Source organism: Myotis davidii, unplaced genomic scaffold (genome assembly GCF_000327345.1).
Source record: "Myotis davidii unplaced genomic scaffold, ASM32734v1 scaffold568, whole genome shotgun sequence".
Lineage (NCBI taxonomy): Eukaryota > Metazoa > Chordata > Mammalia > Chiroptera > Vespertilionidae > Myotis > Myotis davidii.
The window spans coordinates 944,258-951,887 of record NW_006299372.1 but is presented as its reverse complement, the minus strand read 5'-3'; the positions used below and the strand labels follow the sequence as shown (position 1 = coordinate 951,887).

General features: G+C 43.0%; 1 pseudogene; it reads right to left on the bottom strand.

Moving 5' to 3' along the window:
• The window catches only part of LOC102765264, a 17,455-nt pseudogene that overhangs the window by 7,514 nt on the left and 2,311 nt on the right, over window positions 1-7,630 (bottom strand).

Below are 7,630 nucleotides of genomic sequence, written 5' to 3'. Positions count from 1 at the left end.
GGGAAAGGGCAGGTGCATTGCTAATCAATACAAAGGGCTAGAAATAAACAGCCACCTGCTCTTTTAGAGCTTTGATGGCTGTTGCTAGAAGGGAGGGGGAGTTTTGAGTTGACATTGAGCAGATACCAGGAAGTTGTAGTTTGTTAGTTCTCCAGGAGACAATCAGGGCAGCTGTCCTAGGGAGGTGTCTTATCAATATTTTTCCAAAGCCTGTAAAACATTCTTAGAGTTAATGTTAGGAAGAGTTCAAAAGAGGCTTGTTTGAAGAGGAAGAAGGGCAAGGAACTATCTACTAATTATCCCAGCAGGGAGGAGGGGTACTTATGCAAGAACATAGCCTTGAAAGTAGCTTATGTGTCCCTCAGTTTGAACAGAAGGGCTGTTTGAATCAGAGGAGCCAATAATCTTGGGGTTTAATTAGCAGGTGCTTCTCATAAATTGTGGGAAGCCACAGCAAAGAAAAAGAAAGATCTTTTTTTTCTTCCTGTCCTTGCACACAGACAATAGTGCAGTGAAGGCCTGCAGAAAGGGTAGTGGGGAGGACAGGATCAATGAGGGGGGAAAGGGGACATCTGTACTACTTTCAACAATAAACATAACTTTTATTATTAATTATTATTAGTTAAGGTATTACAAATGTGTCCTCATCCTCCCCATTAACCCCCAACCTCCCCCCCTGCCCCGCCCCGCACACTCATGCTCCCATCCCCCTGTTGTCCATGTCCATTGGTTTGGCTTACATACATGTATACAAGTCCTTCGGTTGATCTCTTCCCCTTACAATAAACATAACTTTTTAAAATATTCAGGATATTAAACCTTGGCTGGGTGACTCAGTTGGTTGGAGCATCCACCCAATAAGCAAAAGTTGCAGGTTTGATCTCCAGTCAGGGCAAGGTAGGGGAGACAATCAATGAGTGCATAAACAGGCAGAACAACAAATTGATCTCTCTCTCTCTCTCTCTCTCTGTTTCTCTCTCTCACTCTTTCTCTCTCTCTCTCTCTCTCTCTCTCTCTCTCTCTCCTTTCATTGCTGTGTTTCCCATGAAATGCATTAATTTTAAGTTCAGCAAAAAATAAATACTAACCATACAGCCTGTATTTAGAAGTCTGTATCAAAAATATAAATTTTTCTTGGAGGTAGTATAGTATGCTAATTATCCACCAGAGTTCCTTTTATATTTAAATCCCCCCAAAACCTGAGCTGTAATGGAGGTTGTCAATCTAGAAACAGAAGCCAGTTTAAAAAGCATTAATAGGAAAAACAACAGCTGTTATAAATAGTGCTTCATATGCCATTTAAATATGGTATAAGTTGCTCCTGAGAATGAAAGGACTTGGGAATATAGGAAAATCTAGTAACAGGTCCACTCAACATTCAAATACAAATTTCAATTCAATTTAGTTTTGCGGCAATGTTCATGGTCAACGATCAACACTGTTCTGGGCTTGGTGGAGGACCCTCATAAAGCAAGCCCTCAGTGGATCTTGCAGACTTCCACTATTATTACAAAATCAGTATAACAAACTACCTTTTTATTTTAGAGAGCTTTTTTAGATAACGTATCCTGGATCCTAACATGTATAATAAATATCCACTTATCTTACAGTTAAGCTGTGTTTAACTTCCATAATTCAAAACATAATCATGATAAAATGTATTCAGAGGAGAGAAAAATTATTGCCATAAGACACAGATATTTTGTTCTTAAGGAGAGATGTGAGTTTGTGCTTTAAGCTGAACGGCCTAGAGGCCACTCTTAAAATAAAGATTTAATTAAATAGACTAGGTTACATATTTTTTAAAACTGGAATAGTAAAGTTTATTAGATTATAGAGTAGAATTACAGATGTGGGAGTCATGGAAATGTACTGCTCAGATCTCCAGCTGCAGGGAGCATAACGGACTGATGGCTTCATCTGCTGCCTCAGTGGACCAGCACTGCCTTTATGCTAAGACCACACTTCTTGTAGCTACTCTCAGCTAATGGCTGAGCATGACCATGATATCAAAGCAAACCCATTCTTTTTAAAAAATATATTTTATTGATTTTTTTACAGAGAAGAGGAGAGAGGGATAGAGAGTTAGAAACCAATCAGCTGCCTCCTGCACACTCCCTACTGGGGATGCGCCCGCAACCAAGGTACATGCCCTTGTCCGGAATCGAACCTGGGACCCTTCAGTCCACAGGCCAACAGTCTATCCACTGAGCCAAACCAGTTAGGGCCAAACCCATTCTTTCAAGATGGTAGGCCCCTCTCATTTGTTTTTGAATCAAGAGCTCCCTGTTGGCTCAACCTTTCTTTGAACTGTGTTGCTATCCGTGACTCCTTCTGCCCAATCCTCTTTACTCCCTGACCTCTTTCCACATGAGTCATGGTGTGAAGACTCATTCTTCCTTCTCCTGCTTTCTCCCCCAGTAAATATCTTGCATGTAGAGTAATGTTATCTTGGCATGTGCTCCTCAGTGGAACTAAACTCACACAAGTGATTATGAGGGTGTTCCAAGAACATGGGTGGTAGAATGACAATGTGGAACTAGCTCAGTAAGCATTTAGTGGGTGAAGAAGATGCCACCTTGAGCAAATTATCCCTGACACAATTTGGTGGCTCAATGGATAACTATTCCACCAGTGGTAACCTGATAAAACATGCCAGTGCATGGAAATGCCCTTGCAGAAGTGTAATGATTGAAATGTTTGGGGGATATTGGGGGGACAATGTTTATAATGATGACAGCCTTGGCTCATTAGTGCTAAATTGACATGTATTGCCATCTGCAGAGGGATAATGAGAATCTGAAAGCTGTTAGAAGCTAAGTGTGGGGACCAGGGGGCCTCTTGGGTAGCTTAAAAAGAGTCTCTAATCTTCTGAGTAGAAGAGCAGAGACAGATGTACAACAAAATGAAGACTTGATAGTCACAGAGCTCCAGAGACATGCATGCTCATCATCTAAGGCATTCGGCATTCTGGATTAGAAAGCTGGAACCCTGACCCATGGACTGGGACATTTCGGTTGATATTCCCAAGGAGGCTACCTCTTGAGATCCTCTGAAATCCTTAGAGATTGAAAAATTAGTCCACCTTCTGCTAGAAGGTCTCAGGTGTAAGATAATAGGTGCCCCACTCAGGGAGTGTTCCTAGTTCCTTTCCTGGCTTCCAGGATATTTAAGGTTAAATCCCAGCAAATCGCAGCTGCTGGGACAGGTAAGGGAAAGACTATGCAGTGAATGCATCATAAGGATTAGTTACAAGGTACTGGACAGGAGTCATAGGAGTATGCCTGGGATTAGGTTTCCAGGGTGCTCTATCAAGGGGCTGGAATGCAAGATAAGACAAGCAGGAATTCATTAACTTGGTGGTATTCTCTGGCAAGGACCACAGGGATGAGACTAACTTCCTACTCAGTTGGCTGTAAAATCTTGGAAGAATTGAAAGCCAATGCTGAGCTCTCAATATGACATTATTCTAAAAAGAGACCAGGAGGTTACTTGGTAGCAATCAACTAACTATGTTAAGACCCTCCATCCTGGAATGGCTAGCAGTTTGCCTTTATTGGGATAGATACTATCTTGGGGCTATGAAACGATCCATAGGCATTGAATTCCACTCAAATTATGTCTGACCAGGGGACCCCTTCCTCGTGGAGGAGTGGAGGAGTAGGCCCATGGGATACACAGACTGTATCACATATTGCCATGCTGAAGCAGCTGTCATCACAGAATGCTGAAACACCCTTTCAAAGACAGTTTCAGAAGTAACACTCTGAAAGAACGAGTAGCATTTTTCAGGAAGCAATCCATGCATCAAACTGGAGACTTCCATATGATGCTGTGTCCACAGTGAGAATACATGGGCCTGCCCTGGCTAGTGTTCTTCAGTGGTTAGAGCATTGTCCCAACACTGAAGGGTCTTGTGTTCAATTCCCAGTCAGTCAAGGGCACGTACTTGGGTTGCAGGTTTGACTTCTGGCCCTGACTGGGGCATGTGCAGGAGGTAACCAATCAATGTGTCTCTTCTCTCTCTCTCTCTCTCTCTCTCTCTCTCTCTCTCTCTCTCTCTCCTTCCCTTCTTCCCTTCCTCCTTGAACTCTCTAAAAATCAATGGGGAAAAATATCCTTGAGTGAGGATTCACAAAAAACAAAAGCAAAAAATAATTGGTCCTGGAAAAAAGGAATTGAAACAGGAGTGGCCCTAATGCCATTCCCAACGACCCACTGAGTGGGACATTGTGCTTCCTTTCCCCCAACTCCAGACTCTACAGGGTTAGAGGACTTGGTCCTTAAGGGAGACTTATTCATGCCAGGGGACACAGGAGGGTACATGTGCTGTCAGAGCACTTGGGATGCCGTGCCAAGGGACCAGAGGCAGGAGTCATCATCATGGCTGGGATTAGTGGCTCTGATCAGCCAGACGATACAGGGCACTTTTATACCATGGGGCAGGACGAAATATGTGGTGCTCAGGTGATCCTTGGGTGCCCCCTGGTACTCCTTTGGCACACTGGAATCATGCATGAACAGACAAGCTGTCGCAGTGTGATCTAGAAAAGTATGAATGCTGAGGGTCACCCCCTCAGGAAGGAGGTTTTGGGTCATACTACCAGGCAAGCCACCCTGGTAGGTCATAGTCTGTCCTGAGACAATAGATGAAGGTGCAAGGAATTTAGAAAGGGAAGTGGAGAAGAATGACAATGAGTACCAGTTGTGGCCCTGTGAGGAACTATAGTGAGGAAGTTCTAGCTCATCCCACCAATTTTCCTCTTTTTTAAAAAAATTCTCACCTGAGGATATGTTTTTATTGATTTTAGAGAAGGGAAGGGAGAGAGAGACAAATATCCATGAAACATTGATGTGAGAGAGAAGCATGGATCGGTTACCTCCTGTTTGAGCCTCAACTGGAGATAGGCCAGGGTATTTTTTCCATTGATTTTTTTTAGAGAGAATAGAGGGGAGGGGAAAGGGGGGAGAGTGGGAAGTATCAATGTGAGAGAGAGATATCCATTGGTTGCCTCCCAGTTGCACCTCGACCTGGGCCAGGGATGGAGCCTGCAACTGAGATAGGTGCCCTTGACCAGGAATTGAACCTGCGACCCTTTAACTGGGCAAAACTGGCTAGGGCTAATCTTCCCCTTTTAAGTGTCTCCTCAGGAATCGTGGGGGAGCTGTTCTCAAAACTTCATGGAGTAGTAGATCTGTGAGGTATAAAGGTGGACCATGGTTGTTATGGAAATGTATTGTTGGGATCTGCTGCTGCAGGGATCATAACTGACTGATGGTCCCTGCTGTTGTCCCTGCTGCCACCCCCTGACTCTACCACTGTGTTTGCACCGACACCACGCTGGCTGCTCATACTGAGCATGGCAGGGGCGCTAAGGCAGGCTCATTCTAATGAGGTATGTGTGATAAGTAATATGGGTGACATATACAAATGTTTTATATATGTACATATATACACACATACACATGTGTATAAAACAAACATTTTTCCTATTATTTCTTTAGTAAGAACTTTTAAATATCAAGAAACCTGTCTCTTGGTTTAGTGATTGTGATCATTATTTCACAATATATATAAATATCGAATAACCTACTAGTGAAACTCAAATAATGTTACATGTCAATTATATCCCAATAACAAAATGAAACCTCAGGACTCACATGGAAAGTGTGCAGAAGACATGAAAATTCAGAGATACAAATTTATAATAATGAAAGTGTAATATGCTAATTAGACCAGACAGCCTTCTGGACAACCTTCTGGACAAAGTCTGGGCTGCAGCTGCAGGATCGAGGCAGCTGCCATGGCTGCGAGGGAAAGATCGTGTGGCTGCGAAGGCCTACTCTTGCATGAATTTCATGCATTGGGCCTCTAGTATCCAATAAATATATGGAATATGTTCTCATAATCAAATAAATTTTAAAGAACTATATCATAATTAAGAGAATCATGAAAACAATTGTATATAACTTTCTTACCTTTCAATTTTGAAAAATTGGTTGAATTAGCCCAAGGCTTTTGAGGATGTTAGGATGACGGTAAACTCACATGTTGTTTTGGGGAGTTAATTGTTATTTCTTCACTGTTGAAAATTTGGGAAGGACAATTTCTACCAGTTGTCCAAATTTCAAATTACATTTCCTTTGACCCAAAAATCTAATGGCTGGGAAGTGTTTATAGTTGTTTAAGTATAGGACATTGAACTACGTCATTATTTGTAACTAGAGGCCCAGTGCATGACATTCGTGCACTTTGGGGGGGGGGGGGGTTCCTCAATCCAGCCTGTGCCCTCTCACAGTCCCGGAGTCCTCAGGGGATGTCCGACTGCTGCGGAGATGAGAGAGGTTCCCGCCACAGCTGCTGCACTCACCAGCTGTCAGCCCGGTTTCTGGCTGAGCAGTGCTCCCCCTATGGGAGCACACTGACCACCAGGGGGCAACTCCTGCATTAAGCACCTGCCCCCTGGTGGTCAGTGTGCATCATAGCAATTGGTTGCTCTGCTGTCCAGTCAATTTGCATATTAGCCTTTCATTGTATAGAACAGTAAAGACTTTCTGGAGGCTGCTTACTTTTTGTCAAACAATATTTTAAGCACTTTATATGCATTCGTTTATTTAATCCCCACAGCAATCCTATGAGGAGGGTAGTTATTCATTTTATAGATGAGAAAACTAAGGCGCAGAGAGGTGAATTCACCATCAGAGGTCTCGTTAGTGGTGCCTGTGGGATAGACCCAGACAGTCTGGCTCCAAAGTCCATGCTCTGCACCACCGTCCACATTACTCTTCATACAGGTGGCGCAGTTCACAATTGCTTAGCCACAACTTTGAAATTCACCTCTGATAACTGAACTCTCTGACTATAGCACACTTGCTGGAAAATCTGACCTGATGGGATTAAATGGCAGCAAAACCTGAAACGAACTAACACAAAGTTATTTATAGTTATTATTTCTCCCGTTTAGTGACATATTAATTACTATTTCACTGCAGAAGTATAAATGTAGTTGATTACAGGGGGGTGTTCCATACCCTGCTGGGATGTTTCATAATATACGGCACATACACTGTATATGGATGACTAGACAGATACTTAGGAGAGAAAATCAATAGTGATGAAAAGTCAGGAAGGGCTGAGGGACAGTGATGCTCCAAGAGGGACTCATGGATTGATAACCTGCCAACCTGTATTAATTGTGGGGGTTCAGGATGAATTGCCCAAGATATGCCTTAGCGGTACGTGGATTGTTTTGAGCTAAGGTAAATTTAGCTGTGGGCTCAAGAGAAACTTCTACCCCGCCCATAACTACTTACAGTGGTTCTCAACCTTCTGGCCTTTTAAATACAGTTCCTCATGTTATGACCCAACCATAAAATTATTTTTGTTGCTACTTCATAACTGTAATGTTGCTACGGTTATGAATCGTAATGTAAATATCTGATATGCAGGATGGTCTTAGGCGACTCCTGTGAAAGGGTCGTTCGACCACCAAAGGGGTCTCGACCCACAGGTTGAGAACCGCTGATAAATCATCAGCTATCTCATCAGTCAAAGGGCTTAAACCCCTCAGATTCCTGCTTCTAACTATTTCACCTGATATAATTCAGGGCAGGCTTCCCCACAATGTGC